Source organism: Columba livia, chromosome 1 (genome assembly GCF_036013475.1).
Source record: "Columba livia isolate bColLiv1 breed racing homer chromosome 1, bColLiv1.pat.W.v2, whole genome shotgun sequence".
In the NCBI taxonomy this organism is placed as follows: Eukaryota; Metazoa; Chordata; class Aves; order Columbiformes; family Columbidae; genus Columba; species Columba livia.
This window is the reverse complement of record NC_088602.1, coordinates 100,272,246-100,299,778: the sequence shown is the minus strand read 5'-3', so window position 1 is coordinate 100,299,778 and position 27,533 is coordinate 100,272,246. Positions and strand designations below refer to the sequence as shown.

Here is a 27,533-nt window from a genome sequence, read left to right as displayed (position 1 = left end):
CAAATGAACACTTTTACTGTGAACATTTGAAAGAGCCACTCACTGTCTTTCATTTACATACTGATAAAAGTTAGAAACCATGAAATAGCCTAGTCTTATATCATCCATGTTTCCACCTTCCTGCAGAGATTTGAATATGTCTCCCGTGAAGAAATTTTAGGCAGTTTACCCACCTCTAGGCAAGGACAAAGTATTTCTCCTTGTTCTCTAACCTACATATGGACTGCCAACAGAGACCATTACACTCAGTGGAGCATTTAAGAGAGACAAAAGAGAAAGCAAGCCAGGACTATGAAAAAGTCCCTGGAAGAGAAAAAGAAGAAAAACAATCAATAAATTAGAAAAGAAAAGGCAACTAGAGCAGGTTAAAAGGGAATTTTCCAGGGACGCTGCCAAATTGAGCTTTTGTAGCACTTGGATGCTGTGGTACAGAGCAGAGACCCCGGGCCATGTCGTGTGCTGTGCCCCTTCGGTCCTGTTTCTGAGGCATCATCAGCATCACTGTCCATCTCACAACTGCATCAAAAATAGGGGCAGTCAGAAGCCGGCATCCCATCCTCTGGAAAACTCCAGGGCTTCAAAATTTGGTTTCATTCTGAATCATAAATAAAAGTGACTGCCACGGATTTTCACTTGGAGGCAAATGTTCAAACAGTAAGGACAAGCTGTTTCCTTTGGACTTACTCAATTAGACTTAATTTTGCATGTATGTAAAAAAGCAGTGTAACATAAAAGCTGTAACAAAAAGATAAGGACAGAATATCTCAACATCATCTGCAAATATTTTAATGAAAGCCATATGGACCAGTAAAAAACATCAGTTTTGTCAAACTAGCATTTTCAACTGGAAAAAAAAAAATACCTCTAAGAAACCTTTGCCTGGTCTTTCCAATACATTCACCTGGTAGTTAAAATTAGACATGAACCAGTCAAAAATATGCATTTGTCATGCTCCTTCTTCGATTTCCTTTCTAGAAGAAAGAAGGTCATCTAGTGATTTATGGAGGCCTGTGAAGACCAATAGACTTTTTTTTCCAATGGAGACCAGCTTGCAGATTTTTCATCTCTGTGTTATATCAGGATTTAAGCTTCAGGGACAAAAAGAAAGCTGGCAGGAGAGTGAGCGGGAGGGCACCATTAAACCACTATGCTGGATGGTCACAGATAAGTAAAGGTTGAACTCACTATTTAAAACCAGGCCGAGCTGAACTTCAAGTATTTGTATAACATCCTCACTTGTCATTATCCTTGTATCAGTATGTTGTCGGACACAGGAGTGGGGGAAGGGAGGAGGAGATGGAGCACCTGTTGCATTCACACCTGAAAGAAGCAACACCATACGCAGCAAGCAAGTAAAATGCCACATCACTTAAGAACGTAAACATTGCTCTGTTCCTCTATCAATCATTTGTCCTCTCCTCCATGGTCTCTTTAGTAATAGGTTAATATAGTAGAATAATGTATGTGGCTGTGCATTTATGAAACTCTAATAACTTGCTTAGACCAGAAAATGAGCTTGTGCACTGTTTGATAATCCAGCAATTACTAATCATCCAGTTAGTTTCCTTTGGGAAGAAACAATGATTACAGGAAAGTCCCACCACACTGCATTAACAAAGCATTCGAAACATTTTAACAAAGTAGATAGTATTTTACAAATAGTGCTGTAAATATATCCCTGAGCAAGGAGATTCAAAGAAAGACTTAATTTAGGGAACATCACCTTTGATTAAAAATATATGTTCCTCAGAACAGCTGGAGCCATATGCCTAGATAAATCAGATGCTACTCTCAACTTTTATGGGTTGCTAAACACATGAAATATATGGTATGTCTAGGATTTGTTGGCTGCATTCTTGTGCTATGAACACAGATATTGTAGTTTGCTAACAAAGAAAAACAATGGACCCAGCAGGCTATGGCAAAGCTGTATCTTCTTTGCTCATTCTTACTGATCAGAGCTGAGAGAAAACTGCTCTGGTGACACCTCTGGAGCCTTCTAATTTTTCCCTTATTAGGCATGAGCTGAAAACAGCCTGGGTCTCCTATTGTTTCTTTTACATCTAGAAAGGAAAGTAAAGGAAATATCACCAAGCTTTTTAAAGATAGAGTAGAAGATTCACTAGCTATGACAGAGACCTGGAAAGAATAATGGATTTTTAGGAACACTGCCTCGAGAGATAATCTTAGGGACCACTAAGTCTCTCATGTCTCTAGCATCTCCAGATTTATGATCAATGCATCTTATTTTCTGGACATTTGCCAACTTACTTAAAGGGGGAAAAAAAATCACTTATCTTTAAGATGATCAACAAGTTGTAAAAGCAACAGAAGAGGAAATGGATTGTATTATCTTTCCTCCTTCCTTACCTCCCATGCAGGATAGGCCATCTCTATAAAAAAATTTCTCAGGAACTGTTGCATCTGAATACTTTTGGCCAGGGAGTCATGGGGACATGATCCATATCATCTAATGGTGAAATGAGTGCTGGAGTTAGAAATTATCAAGGATAAGGATGATGTAAGCAAAAAATACAGGCATAAAAGAATAAATACAGTAGGCAGGTCTCAAAATACATATGAGGCATTACAAATGCGTAACGAGGAGGCACCAGAAAAGAATGACAAAATGCTTTGATGATTTGCAATGTAAGATGAGTTCACAGAAAGCTCCACTTCCAAGCACAGCTCGAAAAGAGGGGATGTAAATGGTCTGCCCACTTCACATCTGTCGAGGGTTAAGATTGCGGGGTGACAATAAAACCCTGGCAGATGTATTGTTAACCCCCTCTTCCCCCCCCGCTTCCCCCTTTTTGCCCCTCCCTCTCCCCCCTTTCCACCCCTCCCTCTCCCCCCTTTCCACTAAGGAGAGGCGATTGGGAGGAAAAGAAGGACAGAGAGGAGAGAGTTGGAAAAAATTAAAGATGTTTTACTAATGCTACTAATAAGAATAGAGAAAATAATACAAAATATACAAAACCAATCTTGAAAGTCTCAGCAACTGCAGAGCCGGCAACCAAAGTCCTGGATTAGACTCTGCAGCCAACAGGAGCTGGATTCAGTCTCTCACTAGGCCTCAGTTTGCAGGGACGACTAGCAAGGTCCTCTCCTAATGTTGGCCATAAGCAGAAGGGAAAAAGGGACGAGATCCTCGTGATCTCGCACTTTTATATGAAGCATTCACGTGAATGGAATGTTATACACAGTTGGTCAGTTTCTTGGTCACTTGCTTCTCGTCGCCCCTCTCACGAGATGTCCATCCATGCTTATCAATAAGTTTGCATTCCATTGCTGGGTTTACCAAAACATGTGTCTGGTTCTCCAGGAAAATGCAGTTAATATGAAGGCTTTAGCTGACAGGCAAAATTCACTGAAAGAGAAACTTGTTTTTAACAAAACCAGGACAACATCTTGTTTCACTTTCCTGAAGCTTGTGTTTTGTGGGTGTGGTGGCTGCAGAGGTAAGGGGCAGACTGGTGTACTTAAGGGACTTGGCTGATTGCCAGTGAGATGCACAGTGTTTTCTTACAGAGATCTTGCATTTTCTCCTTCTGTTGTCTTGCTTAGTCTCTGTTACTATTCATGTTCGAGTTGTTCTTCTGCTAATCTGTAAACTGCTTTGAAATTCTTCCAGTTGAATTATCAGCCAAAATTCAAGTGTTGCTTTTGTTGGCAGCTAAGAGGGAAATCACAACCTTGCCTTATACAAAAGCATTTAGCCTTCTATTCTCAGTCTCTCTTAGAAACCCACCCCCTCCCGCCCTGTTTTTTTATTGGCCTGGACAGAAAGCAATGGAAAATATGTTTTTATCACTTATTGGGGCAATATTTCCATTGTGAAGTCTCCAGAAGATATTCTATTCAATTTGTGATTTCAATTCTTAACTTTCAGACTAATTCTCTTACCAATTCCTCTCTAACTTAGCCTCAGGAGGAAGGAAATTGTTCTGAAAGTTTTTCAAAAGCTATATTACTCAGTTGAACGATTATGCATGTTTAAAAAGAAAGATACTTCTTTCTTTCCCCCTCCTCCCCCAGTTTTAGTTCAGCAGTGACAACTATGTGGCCTTTTGGTATGTGGAAACGTGCAATTTCCTTGTGACTGATGTAATGGAAACTACCACAGGTGAGCTCCAACACACCTGCAGTGAGAACCTGCCTTCACCTTTGTGCCAAACACAGAAAATTCCCACATTAAACTAATGACATTTGGAAAACAAATAATATTGCTTGGACCAGTTAGGGTTTACATTAGAGATGGCTTTGAAAACAGTGTGGATTAAGTTAGAGAAAAATCACTCAGTTCCAGAAATGAGCTATCCATTTGGTAGCTTGGGTTGATGTCATTAGCATAATTAAAGTTTCCAGAGAACCTTCTGGTGCTAATGGCACTGTGTAGGGTAAATGTGGACCTGCCTGCTCTTGTGGAGGCCAAGAAGCAAGGTGTACTACCTGCAGGAAACAGCCTAAAGAAGATAAATCCATGCATCTATATTCACACTATTTCTTTCTCTCACCCACTAGACCCCAGTTTCACAAACCAACACACATATTACATATTGCACATTGACTTACGCCAATAGCTGAGAAAAGCAAGCCGTTCAGAAGGTTGAGAAGTGGTGTATTCTTTCCACCTACTTGAACAAAGATATTTAGGAAACACTATAACAATCCATGCTAACAATAGCAAAGAGTACTAACTATAGACTGCATCTTCCAAAGAAAAAGCAGAGCAATGGGTGTGTTTTGAAGCATGTGTAGAAGGGAAGAAGAAGAGCATTTTGTAAGCCAGATCATTTCTGTGTTGTGGTCATTACAGAAAGAATATTTTTTCAAAACTCTCAGAAACCAGGAAAAGGGAGATCTCCATATCCTTCCCACAGTTCCTCCTTCTAGACTAGAATGAAAGCGGCATTTGAGATGTTTCTGAGGATGAGCTGCGTGCAGTTGTTCTCATGAGGGTGCAGCGATGGCAGCAAAAAGCCCGAAGCAGATGGCGGGTGTGTGGGTGTGGAGTGGATTGCTGAGATTCCAGGAGGAACAAAGGCAGAATTGCTGATTATTGGGAGAACTGCAAATGCACACAGGCACGGCTTCGCACGTGTTCAGCCAGTCTTTGTTGCACAAGCCTATGGGACATGAACACTCTGGAGGGGTATCAGCTAGTGGGAAGAATGCGGTGGAACAATAATGCTCTGAGATTATTAATAAGAGTATCGTGAGAGTTGCTGCTTATACCCCGTTATTCTTCTCCCCTGTTGTATGAATCATCTGATGCACCATAAACTCAAAACAGATTGCAAAGGAGTATGAAGTACTCATGAGAGGGTACTGCTAAGGTAGCACAGGCCATGCTGGCACCGTGGTGAGCTCTGCAGACCTGCTCTCCTCTTCTTTCAGTTAGAAAGGCAGGCAAAGTGTGTCACTGCTCCTCTCTGTCCCGCTCATGCAAGCTTGTTGAATTTGGGGTGAGGAGGCAGGAGGTTGGTGCATATCCAAGTCTTGACTCAACCCCAGGTCTGGAAGCAGCAAGAAGACACACACAGATCCAGAAGCTGGGAAATACCCCTACGTCCCACTGTAAAAGTGTAAAAGCATGCATCTGAACCTGAAATTAGTAGACAGATAAATGAACCAGTAATTCAGGCAGCTTTTTGAAAGACTTCCGTAGCACTCCCAGTAGTCTACTTTTCAACCAGTACCTTCGCCAGAAACCTGTATCTCAGAGCAGCCTGAGATACTCTACAGAGCCTGCTGGAGAAAGATGCATTTGGGGCAAGAGTGGCCTTCATCCAGTCCAACAAGAGGGAGAGGAAATCACATCACTTTTTGTTTTTCCATGCCTATTGTCAAGATCTATGTGCATCAACATAAAAACATAGAAATCTGAAAGAGAATAGGAGTTATGTTAGAGGTAACATTCTGGTGGAACAACTGGTAAGGAAAAGAACTGAGGACCTAATCCTACTTTATATCATCTTCTTTCCATTCTCAATGTCTAAAATATCCCATGTGGAGTCCTAGGCCATGTCAGTGTTGTCTTCTGTCACCAGAGACAGCCGGAGACACTTAGACACAAAGATCCAAAGACTGAGATCACAACTTCACGTACAATATTCACTATCGTGTGCACACACCCGTGCTCAGAGATCTGCCCTGTGAAAATAACACTCAAAAGGAAGTATTTGTGAAGGAGATTATACTGAGCACACATCAGCCCGCAGTGACATGAGGCCACTCACTGCAGGATCTGTGCTGCAGGGCACTGGCCTTGCGAGGCGGTGGGCTCAGGGTGGGCTGTCCTCACACTGAAGCCCAGCATCACGTTCTGTAACATGAAATGTCTTTTTTTTTTGACTTGCAGCACTTTTGCTAAAGGAACTCCCACTTAATCCCGTGAATTCCTAACACCAGGAATTTGTCTGTCAACAGGTATTTGAGGAGGCATGTCCGAATCCCCACAGACACGCTGTTTCTCATGATGCTATTTCAGATGATCCGGGGATACAGACAATATACAGAGTATTATTTCAGGAATATCCACAGCACTAGGGCCGAGAGGTCTCCTGAAACCACTTAGAAGAAAATAAAGGCAATCACTCATTTTCTCTTAGTGGTCATATCTAGTTTATGCAACTTGTCCTGGTCACTATTATTTTTATCTTCCCATCTTATCCCTGTAGCAGATGGTTCATCTTGTGTTAATTTTACCCATCTGATTTATGTGATACGGAATGTATCTTGCTGTGCTTGCAGTGCACACATCTGGCATTACCTAACTTTCAAGTGTTTGACTATGCAACTTAAATAAATATAGCTTTTGTATAGCAATATTTGTAATATATTTGTATCGCTATGTTTATATTAATAATGTATCATTAAATATTGGAAGAAAGGAATTTGAAATGCAAAATTAAGGGAGAGGTGGATATAAAAAATTATAATGCTGTAAAATCTAGAAGATTGCAACATGTTCACCAGATAACTGAATTAGGTGTTGCTAGAATAGCTGTCTACGTGTGAGCCACTTACTTGTCCTGCCACTTCAGCCAATAGGGTCTACAGGGCTTCCCTAAAACAGGCACATTTGTTGCATTCACAGCTCTCCATGTTGTACTGAATGGTACTAACTGGCTCTTCAGCGACAGTAATAGGAGCTGAGACACCTATTCCACGCGTACTGCAGACAACTATATTTAGGTGTCTGAAAGTGAAGATGAAGAAGAGGGTTTGAATCTGTTCTCTAATCGTAGATATCTAGTGCTGTATTCAGTACTCTAGGGAATCCCATTTACTCTCCAGCCACCTCTCCAAAGGACTGTGGGTCTCCTGTTTTTCCTTTGGCCCCACAGAAGTTTGCAGGGAAGAGGAGGACATCTGAAACAGCACAGGAGAGTTATGTTTGGACAACTGAACTGAGCGCCCAAGGTGTCTCCAGACTGGACAATGGACATATTCAGGACTGCTGTGCTCGGCTTGCTCCTTATTTAGTTTTGGGAGATAGCAGGTATCTGCAGCATGCATGGGGACTGAGGACCTGACGGGAGGAATGGGAACACCGTTTTTTGACATGGTGCCTCAGAAGGGAAGATGCTCTGCTGCTTTGTACTGGGCTTAGAAAAATGCATTATGTGATTGTACAAAGAGACGGAAGGCCCATGGCCTGTTTCTCTTCTCATCACTGATCACTTCAGCAGAACTACAGTACAGGGGCATCTCAAGAGGAGTGAGATAAGCAGCTTTGCTAAAGCCACAGCACATCCTCAGAAAGCTGATGGTGGCAAGGAAGCACAGTCATGCTTGTATCCTGTTTTACCATAGATGACAGGCTCACCTAGTTATGTGCAGTCTGGAGATGTGACTTCAGTGAGGTGTCATGCCCTCTCTAGTAATGGCATGCTTGGCCACAAGTCACCACAGTGCCTGAAAGCCTCTGTGACTTGTTCAGAACAGGGGTGATAGTACACAGGTTTTGATTTCTCCTGGGCTGCTAGGATGTTATCCTAGCTTCCTGCAACCAGAGGTTTTGTGTTTTCCTACGCTGCTTCCAAAACGTTGTGTTTAAGAGCTACTAATGATAGGTTTTGGTACTCTTGTTGCCAGGCATTTGCATCGGCAGCTGTACAGAGGCTGGAACAGACTCGTGGTTCTGCCGCAGCGGTGGCAGAGCAGCCTGAGTCAGAGGGCACATCCTCCAAGCTCCCCCAGCACGCCAGGTACAAATAGCTTTATTTCTCTTTACATGTAGCCTCTACACACTCAGGGCTGGAAAACATTTCAGATATGTGTCTGGGAGGTGAGCTGAACAGTGTGCCCTTTCTGGGACAACCCATGAATCTGTCTCTGCACAATGCTGAACCCAAGCTGGAGCTGAGGTCAAGTAACGAATGAGCCCGCTCAGGCATCAGGATGAGGATCGATATCTATGCTTGCATTAACAGCTCCTGTGAGTTCTTTCTTCAGGCTCAGCCAATGTCCAAATGTCCTAGGTCAGATTTTTATACAGTCTCATCTGAGATCACATCAGCTTTCCTGATGGACATTATTCTGGTTTATATCCTGAAGCAACAGCCACTATGCATTTCTGCCTGTGTTGTAATTAATTCATGTCTGACTCCTCAGGAAGTCTATGGGAAAGTCCCTCATCTTGTCTCCATTTCTGCTTCTCAGCTGCCAAGTTTCAAACTTTGGAAGACGAGGCCACATTGTAATGGAGCAACTTGTTATACTGCCTATTAGCAAAAGGTCACTGTGATTCCTGAGTAAAATTATTGTAGTGCTATAAGTAATTCAATAATCTTAGTCATAAAATATGAATGGGTTAAAAATCCACAGTTCTTTTTAAAAATATTGTGTTTTGGGCAGAGCACAGAGCTGCCCATAGTGTGCTATTACAATATAGTTAGGCAGAACATTATATACTAATGGAAAACCATAACAGCAATAGCAGAAGAGCTCTGGTATGGAACCAAATCAAACCATGTATTTTGTAACAGCTCAAATGCACCCTGACTCTAACTGATTACTAAATTACTGCTGTAGCTGCTGCATGGACATGCTGGGAATACACAAAGAGTCATTCTGACTGTTACTCAACCCCTTTCCTCTGCAGAATGACAATTTGCCACTTTTCAGTGTCCAATACTCCTTCCTCTCTGTTCAGATGTGCTTAATTAAACAGGCGTATTTAATTGTTTGTGTTACTGTAGCACAATTCATACCCCAAGACTCAACATGGTAACTGTCACACCAAGAAAAAAACAAGATGTCACTGAAGACACCACCTTCTGAACAGGTTATCTTTTCCTTTTCCAATGGAAAACCCTTTTGTACAGTTTTATCCTCCCAGCAAGATGCAAGCTTTGCTTTTTCAAGACATTGTTTGTTTTCTGTAGCTGCTGGGTACAACATACAACCATTTCTGTATCCTATATGGTTTCTGTCCTTTACATGCGTTTCTCCTTGCAAGCACAGAGCCACACTATCTGCCATCATTTCTCCACATTTTTACTCCTAAACTGCCACTATTCATCCAATACGAGGGTCTCATATCTCGCATCCATTGATAATACATGTGGATATGCAGTATGACATGGCAGCATTTCCTGGCTTTGGGGTCCGACTCACAGTTGCCTCAATGAGTTTCTAAACATCATCTTTCTTTTTGCATAGGCTTGCCCCTTTCTGCAGCTCGCTGGTCTCTTAGCAGGATCCTTGCTTGCTGATCTCTGTTCCTCACCCTTAGCATGCAATGATCCTTCTTCAGACACGTTCATCCCCAGCACAACCACTTGAATTTAATGAAACACATGACTGTGCCTATACAGGCACACACAAACCCATGTTTGGTTCCACCACCAGTTCAGTCAGTGCTGTCCTCGCTGCCGGGTCCAATCTGCTCCAGCACGAGCTTCCACGTGCGCATCCATAGCCTGTTGTCATTGCACAAGAAATTACCTCCCACTCAGTCCAGTCCCTATTGAGTCTTAATCTCCTTTAATACAGGAGAAAGCTCATGTCTCTCCCCAGAGGTTCCATTTCAATATCCCTTTGTATCCAAGAGGTTTGAATCCACTAACATTACCCAGAAAAAGCTGCATATAGAGTATTTCAAACCAGTATCATCCATCAGTTACAGGCTTTCCCTCTCCCCAGCCTCAGCATTCTCAGCCTTCTCAGAGCCACATCTTTGTGGAGGGAAGAAACCCCTTTCCAGGCATTTTGGCTTTTCTGGGACAAAAAATATTGTACAACTCCTGCTATTTTTTTTTTTTTCCAGTAAAATGAATGGCTTTTGGCTTTGTGCATGAATCAAGACAAGGTCAGAGTGATGGTCATTGATCTTGGTCTGCCTCTCTGGCCTCCTCTTCAGGGACTAGGCCAGAAGAACCAGTTGATGCCTCTGTATTGCTTTATAACTTACTACATCTGTGTTTTCTTCCTACTACTCCTCTGGAAAAAGATGCTGCCTGAGGCAATGAAGGCTTTATAGCATCCTGAATCATGCTTCACATGAGGAAGGGTGATCTCAAGGGCAACAGTTACGTTAGGAGACCATCTGAAAAGTCTCCTGGTCACCCTCCACTCCAGTGTAAACATACCGGTCTCCTCTTTCCTAGGTTCACTTCCAGCAGTTGTGCTATTTGTGTAGCAGAGAATGGTCACTGAGTTCCTTAGATTTTATCTGGTACTCCCTGAACAGTTACTAGCAGTGCACAGATTTGAGAATTTAAGAATTACGGGCATTTCTTGAGTTAGTCTCTGTAGACTCACCAAAACTGTCTGTAGAAGAGAAATACCCAGTAGAGAAACTTATTATAACCTTTTGTCCTCTGAATGTTGATCTTGCCCGGTCATAAAGATGAGTGGCTGAGCATGCAGCTCTCATTCATTTCCTTAAATCCTCACTTTGGCTTTTGCTGCATGATTATTTTGGTGCAAATATTAAGTTCTTCTTCTCCATGACTGCTGCAGACATGGGGAAGGAGGTTCTGCTGAATTCTCCACAGAGCAAGAGTCAATATTCTCCACAGCATGAAAACAACCCAGCGTACATTGGAGAGAAGAGGCATAATAATGACAGTAATCTACTCAATGAGCAAATGCATCTTCCTCAGTGGTGGTCCCCACAACACAGGCACTGATTTTTCTCAGTGTTCCTGAGGGGGCAAGTCAGCACAAAATGGGCGAATTGCATCTCTGTGCCTCTTTCCACCGTCACATATACACATGATCCATACTGTGAGTCAGTGAAGACAGCCAAAGTCCAAGCAACATCCATTCAGATGGACCATGACTGACTCATATCTGATGACACAGAAACTCTTTATCTGAGCCATGCATATAGAGTTCAGTCAAACACTCAATGATTTTTTCAGTCATAAATAATTGAAAATACAGAATTTATTTTCCTCTAGTCTAAAACTTGAAAAGGTATGAACAAGTTAGTATGACATTGGAAGAGAGAAATGAAATCAGTTTTGAAAATAACATTTGGGACAGGCTAATCTTAGCACCAGTTTCCAGGTGGGCAGAACCTCCAGGCAGGTTTGATGTAGCAACATGTGGGAAAACCACACCATATAACACTAAGAAAGGAAGAGAGGTGACAGGGAAGAAAGAAGGTGCAGTAGTGGGTTTAGAAGATGGTGCAAACATTTATTTGTTTTCTAGGCATCTGGAGAGTTTGCTGTCTCTGTAGCAGACAGCTTCAGGCCATATATACCTTTTGCCATTATTGCATACTGAAAGAAATAGGAATGTTTTCTGTACAGACTAAGAATCAAGAGCTAAAAATAGCACATAGAGTCAAATAATTCTGAATATTCAATAATTGACTTACACTTACTACTTGCACAATGCCTTAATTTCCAGAGTGGCGTGTGAGCAGTAATTAATAGTCATTGTAACAGTTGAAACAGTGTATAAATATTATCCCTGGTTTATAAATATGAGAAAAAGGGGAGGGACAATAAATGAAATGCCCAAGGCTACTGAGGAGTTACGAGGAGAGGCAAGATGAGAAAGTGTGTATCTGTGGACCTCCTTGTCTGCTGGTCAGCAGAATGGGTTATTCTTCACACCACTGAAAAGTGAGCACAGACTCACCAGTGCAGACTGGGGGAGCATCACACATATCAGCTGCGGGAGTGGAAGGCCATGACATATCAGGTTCTTTGTCTCCTGGTCCCAGGTTCAGATAACATCCCCATGCATCACCCATCTGCAAAGGAAGTATGGTTCAGTTACCAGAAACTCAGGGCAGAACTGGAATCGATTAACTCTACATTAAAACTGGGAAAAAAATCTATGTTAAACATTAATACTGGGAAATAATTTAACTATTACACAACAGCAGAACATGGTGTGAAAGGACTTTATACACACAGGCAAGTTTGTGCACATAAAGTAAAATCCATGCTCCACTGAAGTCAGAAGGATCAAGATTTTACTTGCATGACTTTAAGGGGTTAGTAACTTGTCCATAGGTACTTGGTCTGAAGACTGTATAGGACACCACATGGCTCATCACACTCATTATTAAACAACAGGGACAAGGAAAGGAATGGAGGACTTGCCTTTCCTAGAATAGGTTAGTAATAATAAAATATTTCCATTGTCCTGAAAAGAGGAGACATGGGTGCTTAACCAGTCATCCCTGCTAATCCACATTTTTCCTTCAACACTTTTCTCAGAACTGTTTTGGAAGTATTTGTACTCTGCCATAATCGCTTCTCTATAAGTAAAAAATGCTTATACAAGCAGACAGCACAGCAGGTAGATGTAACTCTGAGCTCCTCTTCTTCATGTGCACTCCCAATATTTTGTTTTCAGAGGCTGGCTACAGGGCTTCTCTGGCAGATTTCTGCTCTCAAGTGAACGTGCTTGGGGCTCCAACCCCCAAAGCTGAGAGCTGTACAGACAGACCCTGGCCGTAATTGGGCTTTCTAGTTTTACATCTGCACTACATTATGACTAGTCAAATTCTTCAGGACACCAAAATCGATCTCAGCAGAAAAACTGCACCCATGGATGCTGCCTGTATGACCCTGTTTAAATTGGAGCATTGCAGAAAAGAAAAACTATTGTGACTGCTTTTATTTCAGGCTCTACAACAGATATTTTCCAGCCTGGTGTGTTGATAGGAGGGACAAGAAGAATAATCCTTGACTGTCTTAGCTGTGTCAGCAGAAGCCTCTGATGCAGATCCAGCTATACCGGCAAGAGTTCATGTTTGCTGGGATAGTTTGGTTTGCTCATAAAATATGGCTTTGCTTTCTTTAGGAGCACAAAGAGCAGAAATGGTGATACGGCTACACACTCAAGCATGAACCATCTTGTTCAAATCAGTGTACCTGCATTACTACAGGGTGTTTCAAAAAGACGGACCCAATTTCAAAGAAACTGGAATTGAAATCGGGTCAATCTTTTTGAAACACCCTGTATATAAGTAAAGTCCTTCTAGGACCAGTGCAGCTTAAAACTGCCACACATGAACTTCAAGAAACTTGAGCTACTGTTTTAATATGTGACCAGCTCCAGCTGTTGCTTACTCCCAGTTGCAAAGGTTATCAGCCTGTTAGCAATGTGAGGAGAAGGAAATGTCACCCGTTCCTTGGTTGCTCCAAATTGTGGTCCACAGCACTCATTGAAGGCTTCAAAGTGTGGGAGCAGATGCAGTTGGGTGCACGTGCCCTTCTGCTTACTCTTACAAGGTTATAACTTTGAACAGAGGGACAGAGTGGGCAGCTGAAAGCAATAACATCTTAAACTGCTACAGCAAGGGTTACCATCTGCCAAAGCCCCTTGTGTTGAAATGGTATAAACTGAATTGAGAAATATAAATGTTTATAATATATCTGCTGCTAAAACTCCAAGAAATAGGTGGAGTACGGGGAAAATTTTATCTGTGTGCCAGCATTGCTCCAGGAGTTCTGTGTCTGAAATCAGGATCCAACCCTAGTGCTTTCACTTTTGACTCAGTCTCCAGCAAGTGGGGAGTGATGTTTTTCAAGCTTTCATGTGCTTTATGGTAAGGAAATCTGCAGAGTGAGACCTTTCGGGTGCCCACATTGTGTACAGGGTACAGTACTCCCCTGGGACCTGTTTTGGTAAAGACCTAAACACATGAAGAACTTCTCTGCTTGCCCTGATCCCTCTCAGGCTGGAAGGTGAGGGTGTTGGAGCCAGAAGCAGAAGATGCAAGAGGAAAATGGCTCCAGTTAGCTTCCAAGAAGGGGCAGTTGGTGTCTTATCTCAAAATACCCTACCTCTTACTTGGTGACCACTTATGTTGTTACTGATATACTGCAAGGAGCAGAGTCTCCTGCCACTTCCCACATGAGACTCAAGCTCCCTCTTGCTGCCTTTCCTGCTGAGTTCCACGAGGTTTGGGAGCTAAGCCCCATTAATGATTGCAGAGGGGCCCTCTGTCAACAGCAGAGACAGAGGGTTCCTCACACTCCCTCTCTGGATTCCCTCCATGATGAGGGTGGCATTTGCTCATATCAGACAAAACCAGATCTTCTTAGGCTGAGGAAAGCATAGAGCCAAGGCTGCTCACACTCAAGACACGTTTTCCACTTCCTAGTCCGATTACATGGTGAGATGGCAGGGAGAGGCAGATGAACATGCTACTGTCACTGCCTTTTCTTTAAAATGCTGCTGATCCTCCACAGAAAGGCAATATCTCTGGTAGAATGAGTCATCCAGCATTTCCTACTCATTTCTTAAATTATCAATGGAGAGAGAGAGAGATGCTCAATCAAAGATGCTGAATTCCTATCTGGAAGTTTCTAGGGACACTGCTTTGCCCCTCTTAGTGAAACAGAGAATTTGCTTTAGGAAGGCTGGAATGAACATTTCTACATCATGGACTAGAGGCCTAAAAAATAGGCTTGTGCTGACTTAAATTAGATGTATTTGGGTGCTTATTTGTGCTCGGACAACACAAATTCAAAAGAGACACCATAGGAATATATCTATGGTGCTCCAGCCACTGACGGGACCTCAGCTCATGACACAAGTCCAGAGCCAGACTCAAGTAAAACCTTTGAAATTCATGTAGTAAGGATGACAGATCCTTGGTGTAAGAAGACCACCCCTTGGTGTCCAAGGTCTTTCTTTGCTGTTCCCCCTTGCCGACTGATATGGACATAGCCTGAATCAGCAGTGTTGCAGCTGGGGTGGCATTTATCAGGCAGCATGCTCCCTCCCCTTGTGGCTCATTCTGCTGCTGGTCTCCCCCCTCTTTTACCGCTGTTTTCCCACTTACCCTCCTCTCCTGCTCCCACTCAGAAAGCTGCTTGTCTTCCAAGGACAGCTTTGCACTCTGGGTCAGAGCTGCTTCTAGTAACTGCTTTATTTCTTATTAGTGTTTGAGGAGTTCCCTCTCTGCCTCCTAGGTCTGCCTGCAATGGCTGTAACAACATATCTATAAAATATCTGCACCACCAGTCTAATGACACAAACTAGATTTCCAGGCTATTGAACTAACAAGGTATCTAAGCAACAAATATTTATTTTAATAACAGTCTTCCCAGCCATGTTAAACAAGCACCTACTGCTATAATCAGAATGTCATAGAGTATTTATTTTGTCCCACAACCCATTTTCGGTTGGCTAATCCTCACTTAAAAAGTTACTAATGTCAATGCCATTGTTCCAGAGGTGTTGTCTTCAGTGTCCTCCCAACTATTTAGAACAATATCAGAAAAGAAGCAGGCCGCTGTGCTTGGTGCGGGGGCTTTCCTCTCACCACCTGCTAGAAATTTCTGGTTTTTGCTTATGGTGACCTGCTCAGAGGAGGGATGTCGAACTGGTTTCCTGTATTGACTGTTTATTGCACATCCAAAGACTGCAACACTCCATCTACTTCCCCAACAATGACAGCCAGGCTGATGCCTGCTCTCTTCAGAGTCAATCCTTGACTGACATCCTCTCCCTGAAGCTGTCAGGAAGCAACAAGTGACACCTCAGCTAACTTCCCTGCTAACTCTCATTCATGCTGCTCACCCAACTCACAACGAGGTTCGGCATTCATTTCCTCTGGCCCTTATTAGAATTCTAGAAAGGACTTTACTTTAAAAGAAATTTTCCTCTTGAAAATTACATATCGTGGAACTATTCACACATCAGGAATAATTGCTAACATAACCACTTAGATTTGCTGTTTCATTGTCATTGTACATTTTGCAATTACCTCTTTCTCTCCCCTACTAGTTAAACCATGAGACTGCACATGACATTGTCGCAGAGGCACACCACAAATCAAACTAGGCAGATGGCAAACTCAAAGGGGAATTAATTTTTTTTTTTCAGCCAAAATTTTTTAACTGGTGATAAATCAAGAATAAAATTTGTTCTTAGTCAAAATCACTTTACACTCTGACAAACATTTAGTAATTCACAGGTTAAGAATACCAAGTGGAATTTAATTACTATGCAGACATCTCAGGGGATCCCCAGACTTTGGAATGATGATTTAAAATGTGAAATCACTCACCTATGAGACAAGGCTCTCAACATCAAGGACTTTCCTCAGGTAGCGTTCTGACCTAAGGGGAGAGTCCTCAACTGCAGGCCTGCTGCTCCAAGGAGGACCAACTCAAATGGGAGCTCCAGCGAGATCCATTTATACCATAGAAACTTCTCTCAACCAAGTCATTTAATTGTCTAAGGGCCCTGTCTGTCAACTGAGGTGTGTACATGACCACAGTCACTGAACCAGGATGGATATGTGATGGTTCACACCCGACTCAGGTGTGTACATGACCATAGACATCATGTGTGGTCCACCAATCAAGAAGTTTCTAGTGTTGTTGAAGGTGGGGAGGTGAGTGCACCCACCACAGACATCAAACCATCATTTGTATGGTCGCTGTTGTAAATTTGTGAAAGCAAGTAATAGTCTGTCTTATGGAATAAAATAGAATAGTGTGAAATTATGGCAGCTTATCTTCATATTCCTTGGGCAGCACGTTGTTGTTTTCAGATGGGTTGAAAGCTCTTTCTTTTGATAAAGGCCACTAGTATCTCCCTTTGAACTCTGCTAGAGAGATAGTTTAGTGAGAGAAATAACCAGAAACTATTTTATCAGCATATCTCTATGCAAGATAAATCCAGCCCTTCTTATCCCCAGCATTCATTGGTGTTCTGCTTTGTTTCAGGAAGGGAATATTACAGTCATCAGAAAGCGCAGCCTCTCTTAGCACATATTTTCCTGGGGATTCAGCAGTTACATTCACCATTCCTTCCAATTTTTCCCCATAATGCCTCCCATTAATTTGTGTGTCACCAGTAGTGAATCAAGCAGTGCCTGAGCAGCTCTGCCCCCCAGTCGAGCCCTGGCTGGTGGGCACTCACCTGGCTCGCAGGCACAACCACTGGCTCCTCACTGAACTGCTCTTCTGCCAGCTTGACCTCAGCCTAATTATTTTCCCTCTTCCTCCTGTCATCCTCCTCCCCTGGTTACAAACGAGTGAGTGTGTACAGTTCAGGGAGAAAAACCTTTCACAGTTTCATAAAAATAAACATCAGGTAGTTCTGATGAGGTTGAAAGCTGTTCCAAAGTTGCCATCATGCATCACATAGCGATCCTGTCTGTGTTAAGAAGGTGGGTCTGCTATCCCACAAACTCTGTGCATGGACAGGGGAGTTGGTAATGACACCCATCACCCTGAAACAGCCAGAAGACTGGAAGAAATATTATGTGAAGAGTTATTGCTTGTACCTGGATAGCTGCACATAACTTGCATTGGAAGAGGAGTATCATTCACCTCTGTCATTCTGTCTTGGTAAGGGTCTAAGTCCAAATCACATACGCTGTGTGACCTGTGCTCCTCCCCAGACAAGTAAATGGAGTATTTTGAGTAGGATGCCAGATACTCTTGGTCAGAAAGCAAACAACTCTTTCTGTGACTCACTCAGCACAACTCCATTAGTGACAAGGACTGAGAATGAAAGTGACAGCCTCATCGTTTGATTTGATTGCATATTGTGTTAATTTGGTATGAAAGCACTTTGTAGCTAACCTATTTATTCATTCTTACTTGAGAACGTAATTTGATTACTGTATTTTTTGCATTTTTATTAGTTTTGTAAATTAACTAAGTAGTATGCTTGTTTCAGTTTATGTTTTCTCTATTATTCATTTTGATAAATTCTATAAAAAAGGCCAGTGAGCTGCTTCATTCCTTTAGACCACACCAAGGGCCACTTGCCTAACATGGTAAAGGCAAGCCTTGCCATGTGGGTCTTCTTCTACACCATCTATAAAGAGTATATACAGCTGTACTCTGTGTCCAGGAGCACTACTCACTGCCCTGGGATACCCTATTCATAAAGCACAACTGGCTACTCTAAATGCATTACAATCCTTTTTTTCTGATCTATGAGCCACATTTTTTGAAGTTGCATTAACCAACCTTTGCTAGTGTCCCTCTAAGCCTGTAACAGCCCCAAAATACCCAACAGTTTTTCTAGATGGAGCTCTTCTTTCCATTCACCTAGAGTAACTGTGCATACACACACGCACATACATCCATATAAACTAGGGTAACCTGAATTCATAAAAGCAGGCAAGCCGTTGGTGTTTTTTGTCTGTTTTTAGCACTGCTGCAATGGTGAAGTAGGAAAAAATGATGCAGGCTAGCCATTTAACTTCTGCTCTCCAAACACAAAGCAGTTTTCACCATTGCCAAGGTGTTAATTTCCAATCCCTGATTCTACAAGAATCTGAAACCAGTTGTAAGGCAACACCTCTTGGTATAAATTTGCTTTTTACGAGTCTCAAAAGAGAAGATGCCATGTAAGCTATAGTGTTGAGTGCTGCTTCATAAACTGGCCTACATTTAAGTTTCTTTATTTACAGCTAGAGCAGCAATGCACTTCAAAGCACTGGACAGGTTTTACCTAGGAAATGAAAGATGAAAGATCTGACCTTTAAAAATGTGACTTCTTTGTCTAATGAAAGTACGGCCACCTCTTCCTCCCTCCTATGAAGGCCCACCCTCACCATCCAGGCTTTGCAGCATTGTCACCTTCAGTTTTGCCTTGGAGAGTGAAACATACATCTCTCTAGAGCCTATCAGTATTTTTTGATTATAGATGCTGACAGTGGGTTATCAGTTAGATAAGCAGTTAAGTACATAGCTGGAAATTAGCTGAGAAAACAGTGGAGACAGGTCCCCTCAATCATTGGTGCCTAAGCAGAGAGACGATCCTGCTCAGCCAGGCTTGCACCCCTTTCCTTTGGTTTTTCAGCAAACATTTGAATTGCCATTGTTTGTTTGCAGGGATGTTTGGAGAGGGACCATAGTTCATCAGTGCCTGTACACAGACAAACACACTCTGCAAGAATTGGTACCAGCCACGTTTAACCCTCATTGAGCGGGCAAGGGGTGTTTTGGGAGAATGTGAGGAAGCATGAGGAGACCAGGTGACAAAGCAGACAACACTTTTAGCCCAGACTCACATGACTGATGGCTGGTGGTGGTGAAGAAGAGGAGAAATCCTTGAGACGTGGTAAAGTCCTTGACCAGAAATTGTTTGTGGTCCAGTCTTGGAACACAGAATGAGGAGTCTGAGCAGGAACTGGGCAGAAGGGTGCAGCTAAAGACAAACTCCTTATGTGTGCAGCCCTGCTCCAGCTCTGACCTTAAAGATAACTGAAATGGGCTTGCTTGGGTGGAAGAGTGAGAGACTGATAACTGTTTAGTATGTGGTTCAAAATCTGACTGTTGACTGAATGAAATGGACAGCTACCAGATCTGCTCTCAAGGGGTAAGTGTGGAAAGAGAATCAAGCATCTTGGCAAGATTTCTGCTGGAGTTGAATTCAGACTGCAAACTAATACATCATTCACAAACATTTCAATCCTTATCACCCTCTTTGCTATGCTGAATCAAGGTCTTCTGTCTTTCTGGAGTTCAGTTCTTCTTTTAACTGAAACATTTTATCTGAAAAGCAACAGTCCAGTTTAGGGGCAGGCAATAAATTAATACAAAGACAGGTATGAATAATCACTCGTGATTTGGAATAGCTCTGCAAACATTTGGGTCTATAAAGCTTAGCTAATGTTTCTAATGTAGTGTTCAACCATGAGATTTAATTTACCTTGCACAAGCCATTTAGTAATCTAAGCACAGATGTAGAAACGACAAATATCTGTTAAACTAGTATGCTTGGATCCAATGGGGATGATTTCTTCATCGCTAGATGTTATGGCAATACTATACAGATGTTTTTGGATAGATAGCCTCAGCTCTAAATTCCATTTAATTACATGTTTATTATTCTCTTATTATATTTTTTTTCCATTGAGCCATGTGCATAATGAGGTCTTACATGAGTTTTCTGGTTATAGCAACTAATTTATGCTAAGTGGTTTCCCTAGTTATCTATCTGTTGGCACTATCTGGACACAGTGCCACAGCAAGGACTGGTCATTTTTGCATGGATTTGGACTGGCTAGTCACGACTCCCATAGCTTATGACTGATGTATAAGAAAGGATACCAGTGAGGTCACAAAAATTGTAGTAGGATGTAGCCATACTTACCATATATTCAGTTATTTTAATTAAATTGTCCATGACATTCCCAGCATACCTCCCTGCACCGTCCTTTGTGCATGTTAGAAATGATGTTGCTCTTTTCCTAAGTTAATAGCAATTAGCAACATCATGGTTGTCAGTCACTTTATTATTATCTCTCAGGTATGCTCTCAATTTTCTTCTCATCAGTTGTCACAGCAGACCTGAATTACTGCGATAACTTTCTTGGTCATGTGGTCTGTGACTACAAAACTGGTTAAAACTGGCTTCAGTCCAAAGTAATTTGCCATTAAAAAACCCTGTTTCAGTCAAAAGCAATGGGAAAGCACCCACTGGTTAAGGAGAAGACTGTAAATGAAACTGAAAAGCAAAAGCTAAGAGGGAAGGATATTCAGCCAAGACCTGACAACTTCTGTACCTGACCTGTATCTTTCTCCAGATAGGAAAAAGTTATATGCTTCTTGCTATATCACCTGCCTGTTACCCAGGGAGATAAAATTCTTCAATAAAAAAGTGAAATGCAAGGCTGTATGCTCTCAGAACTAAGCCTCATTATTTAAATTCAAACTCCTCTCATCTTCAGGAAAAGTTGCATGCAGTATTTCATCTACAAAATTCTTATTCCCATGTCTTGAATTAATATCCACCATGAACAACTACACTTCTAGAAGAAAAGAGTGAATACCAGTGTTGCAGAACCAACCCCTGAATGTGTACAGGTTCCAAAAGAGACCATCAGCATTTCCCTTCCTTGCTTTACTATGCTTAACTAGAGGCAACTCCCAAATGCTCAGATAAGCCTGGCACTCTATGGCCCTAAGCTTGCCTTGTCATCTACCTTCCAGATTTAATTTCTCTCTGCCCTCCCTCTACTGTACTTTAGAATAAAACAGGGCTAAATAATTTATTTCTAATAAGCATTGATTACAAAATACCCTGGTCTCATCCTGCTTAGATTGTGTAAATAGCCTACTAGTAGACTGTTCTGAACTTGACCCTCATTCTGCATCCAAATTCAATGATACAGCCATTCATCAGCTTGGTTTTGGCAGTTATACATGTCCTCTGAAATATTATTTTTGGCACGCTCTCAAAGAACGAGTGACTTTCAGCATACAAATCTCACTGACTTGCTGCATAGTCTCCTTCATGATCCTTGATGAGCATGAGCTCAAGACCTTGACCGGCTAGCATAAAACTGAAACCAGTGCATTTGACACTGTAAGTCTGAATAACGATTAATATGCAACTTCAGTGATAGTGGTTGGTATGTACATCAGCTGCTCTGTGACTCTCAACCTCTGCTCAGCTGTGCTGGTTGGTGGAAAGAAGGTGCCCAAGAGGGACCTGCAGCTGGTCCCTAAGTGAAGCAAATGCTGCTGTAGGCTGACTTGTCCCACCAAGAAACATCTGGAGATGGTAACTGCTAAGAGCAGGCCCTTGAATCAGGGGCTTTTTGGTTAGAGAAAAAGTAGGAATTACTCTGCATATTTTTGTAAGCTTTGGAAAATTTTAAAAGTAGTTCCATTCTTTTTACCTGCCTATAGTTGAATGTTAGTTAGCCCTTGACTACCAACAGAGAAATGGTAGCACAGAATGAGGCAGGGCTCTCTCTGCCACTCAGATTTAGTACTTGAGAGGACCTATTGCCAGTATTTTTCTAAGATCATTGGATCTCATCTCTTTAAGTTTTCAAAGCCTCCAGAAAAAGGTACAAGGTGCCCTGGGATCCTTGTATGCAATGCGTTAGTGACCCTGCAGCAGTGTTTTGGAAAAGCAGCAGGAGGTATTTGATTGCTGCAGTGATTTATATAATCCAGTAGCTACATACCCATATGCAAAGGCACCTAGACCACCCAGAACTGAAGAAGTGTTGTGGTGATCTGCTCAAGTCCACTAAGGCATAATCAACACCACCACACCTCAACCATCTTTCTTCAGAAACCCCTGCAGGAAAAAAACCTTGAGGAGCTACCCCAACCCTGGCACCATCCTCCGCTCCCTCAGGGGGAAAGCTCAGGACCAGAAGTGATTCAGCAGAAGATGATGCAGCACAGAATTAATTTGTTTGGCAGTCACCCCACTGCAGGTCTGCTAACGCCGCTGTGCAGCACCTTTCACTGAAAAACAGTAAAGCCAAAACCCTTGCCTTTCATAGAAGGGAGATACTAAACATGATGCAGTTTAATGTTGCTTTCTGAAGGCAACAACTTAATCCAGCAAGTAGGAGTCATTCTTCATAACTGGAACCCACATCTCTGTTCTTTCAGCCATGCTAACCAGAGTCCTTGTATTTCTCATGGTCTGGGAGCTGGATCCAACAACCAGAGCAGCTCTTCGTGCCCCTTTAATGAAAGAGAAGACGTGCACTCAGACTTATTCTTCTGTCGGTTGTGCGTATTTTATGCCACTAAATAACTGCAGCGAAATCTGTGCTGTAAGCCAGTAAAAACTATTTTGTGATGATGGGCGACCAGGCTCTGTAAAACGTACCCAGAAATTAAACAAGTAAAACAGAACAAACAGCTCTGGCCTATCAAGGTAATTTATATCCTGTTAACCAGAAGGAAAAAAACAAAAGGCACAAGAAACATCTGGACGTGAAAATTAACTAAACCCAGACTAATGGCATAAACAAAAGAGAAGTACAGCTTCCAGATCTGTGTAGCTGAGCCTGATGGATATCATAAGCTAGATTGCTAGGGGTTTTATTTTTAAAAGAACACAACAAATCAGGAAGGAAATTTTCCATTTAAAGTCATAACTACTCAATTCAGAGATTTGTGGGGGCATAAAAGACACAAACACAGTGGAAAAAATCAGCTGCCAACAACTCTAGATGCGTGTTGGGCCCAAACCTAATTGAATAACAATAACCATTATTTGAGAATCATTTTTGTTGCAAAAATTCACAACTAATATTATTTACAATCTGCTATATAACCATCTGCAAATCTAACTGAATTTAAAAAATACATACATGTACACACATAAATGGTCATAAACAACTATTCGAAAAAATCAGTGTAGAATATACATTTTAAAAGTGGCAGTTAAGCAAGCAAATTCTCCCCATGTTGTAATATTTTCTTGTATCCAGGTCATTTGCTCGTGGTAGTGAAGGAATTTCTGGGTTTGATGCATTTCCTTTAAATGTGTGAGAAAGACTACATATGCTCATAGCTGAAGGATATCTGGCCACTGTTTTCACCTCATCACTGACCTTGAAGCCACTTTCCTATTTTCTTGCATATCTAGCTATGAAATCTTCATCCAAACTGCAGTGGGCTCCGCCATCTGTTTGATTCCCCTGCAGATCTGGGCAGAGCAGTTTTATGATCTGCTTTCCTGTCTACAGTAGAGAGTATTTTTATAAAGGTCACAAATGGTACTGCTTGAAAAACTGGGGGGATGTTGTTTTATTTTCAATGTTGGAAAAAATATCTTTATGGAGCTTTTATTTGCTCATATTACCCCTCAAACCCACCAAAGCAATTGTTTGCTAAAATAATGGCAAGCTAAGCAAAGCAGAAATGATTAGGTTTTGGATTATATACCATTACGTCTTATGCACCAACAATACTGCTTGCCAAAATCAGACTCCACAAGATTTCTAAGCAGAAAAGTAATCTTCAAATCCCAAGCTAGGTTTGCAGTGCTGACAGATTAAAATGTTCACTTTCTTTACTTAGAAGTTGACCCAATTTGACAGAAAAATCTTCAGGAGAAAGTAAATGTAGAGCTCTGTGTTTTATTTGATACTACTTTACTGACTACAGCAATACTCTGAGTGTCAGTGGTGTTATCCTGGTGCTAAAAAATGAATCCTGCATCAAAACATGTCCCTGAAAGGTGCACCTGGTTCTCTCATTCCTGCATGGAAATGGGGAAATTCTTTCCCTATGGTACCACCTCTGTGGTGCACCCACTGTGAATGTTTTCTGTCCTGCTCCTGCGAAGCGATAATATCCTATCAGTGATTCGTAAGTATTATAGAGGCCCTTGCTGTGCTTCTGAAGCCACCAGAACCTAGTAAAACAAAATCAAAACCCCAGTATATAATTTAGTTTGACTTTGTGGGACTCGTGCAGTCCATGCAGCTCCTTCACTTACATATGAACTTCCCAAAGGTGGGATAAAAGACCCTGTACGTGTTTGCAGGCTGGACTGGGACTTAGAGAGGGCTGTAAAATGTAAGCTGGAAGGAAAATGAACAATTTGCTTCTCTGAAACGGCAAAAGTGAAGAGACAGAGAGACTGACTTTATTTTCCAAAGCCTATATGTTCTCAGGCACCGAAGGGATGAATAAGAGACTTGCTGAGTTCTTCTTCCCCACTGGGGAAACTCACACCAGTGTCACTGGGATGCCTATGGTGACTCCCTGGGACTGATGGCACACTTTTCATCCCTCATCCACGAAGTCGGCAGGGTGTCATGAAGACACAGGATGTCCTGGTGCTGATCTGCAGCTCTTGCCTACCGGGTCAGAAGCCTAAAGGGAACCTGAGGTCTTCAGAAATTGTTTCCACAGTGTGTTGCAGTGTCAATGTTTATGCAGCCCTTTTTTTTGTATTTCCTTTTGCCATGTGAGATTGAGTATTGAATATAAGTGACTTACATCATTAAAAATTCTTCCAAATGACTCAATAAACCTTTTATGTCAGTTCCTAATACAGGTATATTTCTGTTGGTTGCCAGTTAAAAAAAAAAAAAGGCAGCATTAACAAATACATACAATTCAGGACAAACCTGTAAAAGAACCATACATTTCAAAGGCAATCAACTGTTACAAAACATTATCAGTCTCAACTATACATGCCAAAAAAGGAAAGCCCTAGTTGATTCTGTATTAACTAAAAATCTTTGAGTGTGCACAGTCTGAATCCAGCAGACCCAGCGTGAAGAGCCAGCAATACAGGCAACCTTTGTGCCTTATGCACCAATGACAGTGGCACCGGGGCTTGCCTGCCATGCCCTGTGCTGGCTACAATGGCACATGTACAGGACCTGATCTTCTTGCCCCAGTGGCTGCTGCTGATACTGCTATTGGTTTCACCTGCACGGTGAGCTGGGCAGACAGCTAACACAGCAAGGGCCTCAGAGAGACTGTGAGGCCAAGACAGGTGTGGGTGATGGTGGCCAAAAGTGATGAGAGATGAGAAGATGCCTATAAGCAGTAGCAACCTCGGGGGCAGGATATCAGTAGATGAAGTGGAAGAGGCATTCCCTTGGAGCTGCAGGGAGAGGAGGTGGCTGTGTGTAATCCACCAGTGCACCGTAAGGAGGAATGGGGGAGCATGAAGCAAGATGTCCTGGTGGCTCTCCTGTGCACCTCCCTTCTGCTCTCAGCTCCCTTTGCCTTGAACTCATCCTTTTGCTCCTGCTGCTTGAGCATATGGTGCTTTGTTTCCAGCGCCAGGGAGACTTTCTGAACAGGATACATATGCTTCTTGCATTCCTTGTCCTGAAGCCATCCACAGTGGTTGACCAGCTTGGACCGCAGGCATGGGCATGGGCACAGCTGCAACGTAGCTGCAGTGTACCTCAGGCAGAGAGCATGGTAGAGTGCCCAGCTTGAGAGCACCTCCTGAGGGAAGGGCAGCCGTTCCCACTGAGGCTTCTTACAGTGTTTTCTCAAACACTTCTGATTCAAGATGTGATGCCTGTAGCCATTACCTGTCAGGCCACACCTGGAATATTGTGTCCAGTTTTGGTCCTTCCTATACAAAAAATGTAGACAGGCTGGAGATGGTCCAGAGAAGGGCCACAAAGATGATCAGAGGACTGGGAAGCTGCCATGTGAGGAAAGGATGAGGGAACCGGGCTTGTTCAGCCTTGAGAAAAGGACACTTAGGGGAGACCTCATCACCATGTCCCAGTATTTAAAGGGTGGCTGCAAGGAAGACTGAGACTTCCCTTTTACAAGGAGTCACATAGAAAATATGAGGGGTAATGGGTCCAAGTTGCTCCTGGGGACATTACGATTGGACATAAGCAGGAAATTTTTCACAATGAGAACAATCAGTCACTGGAATAATCTCCCTAGGGAAGTGGTGGATTCCCCAACATTGGACACTTTCAAGATTCAGCTGGACAGGGTGCTGGGCCATCTTGTCTAGACCATGCCTTTGCCAGAAAATGTTGGACCTTGAGGTCACTTCCGCCCCAATATTCTGTGACTCTAAGCTGGCCCTGAGCCCAAACAGTCAAGATCCTAGGAAGGGTAGGAGGGTGTGCTAGGGGCCTGACAGACAGTGGTTGTTATGGCTGCTAAGACTGACACAGATTGAGTCCTAGACTGTTTGCTGCTCTTCTGTTTAGAGGAACGGAGCTCCTCACACAATGGCTTAGGAAATTGCCATACAGTTGTGGAGGAAACGAGGCTGCTCACTGAAGGAACCTGAGAAGGATAAGCAAAGAGCATCTCCAGAACACAGTGCTGAGGTTGCTCTTCCAGAAGAAAAGGACGTGGGCACAAAGCAAAAAATCCTCCACAAGGGAAAAAGAAGTGCTCTCGTCCATCTCTCAGCTCATCCAAGAAACCAGCTGTGTCTGAATGAGCAGTTCACATCAGCTCTGTTCTCCAGCATCAGAGGGAAGGAATCTGCTCCAGAAAAAAAAGCTGGGCCTCTAAGCTGGAGCTGCGTCCTTTGTACGTTCATGTAACAGATACCTGTATGCAACGTGTAACAGCCTGTCCTCAAAAATCAAGATCTCTGCCCAGACTGGCACTGAAGTAGGTGCAAGGTACGGTCTAAGTATCATTTTTGTTTCTTTAGTTGTTTCAAGATTTATTGCCAGTGTACTTTATCTGTAATGAATTGATTTTTAAATGTTATTGCTTTCTACAGCTTAATCCTATTTGCCAAAGCATGCCGACTAATTAACTGTTGTATTTTTTTCTCTATTTATCACTAGCATGCTGTTGTAAAATAAATGGCTACTTTAAAAATCAATCCTCTTGTTTTCTGAAGCATGA

At 42.4% G+C, this 27,533-nt stretch overlaps 1 long non-coding RNA gene across 1 annotated transcript in view; it reads right to left on the bottom strand.

Moving 5' to 3' along the window:
* Positions 1–770: 770 nt before the first annotated feature.
* Positions 771–27,533, bottom strand: part of LOC110358207 (uncharacterized) — a 34,441-nt gene continuing 7,678 nt past the window's right edge. Inside the window, exons 2-3 of the long non-coding RNA XR_002412383.2 lie at positions 12,109–12,223; positions 771–3,676 (exon numbers count right to left, since the gene is read on the bottom strand). This is a non-coding gene — a long non-coding RNA (uncharacterized LOC110358207). The remainder of the gene's footprint in view (positions 3,677–12,108; positions 12,224–27,533) is intronic.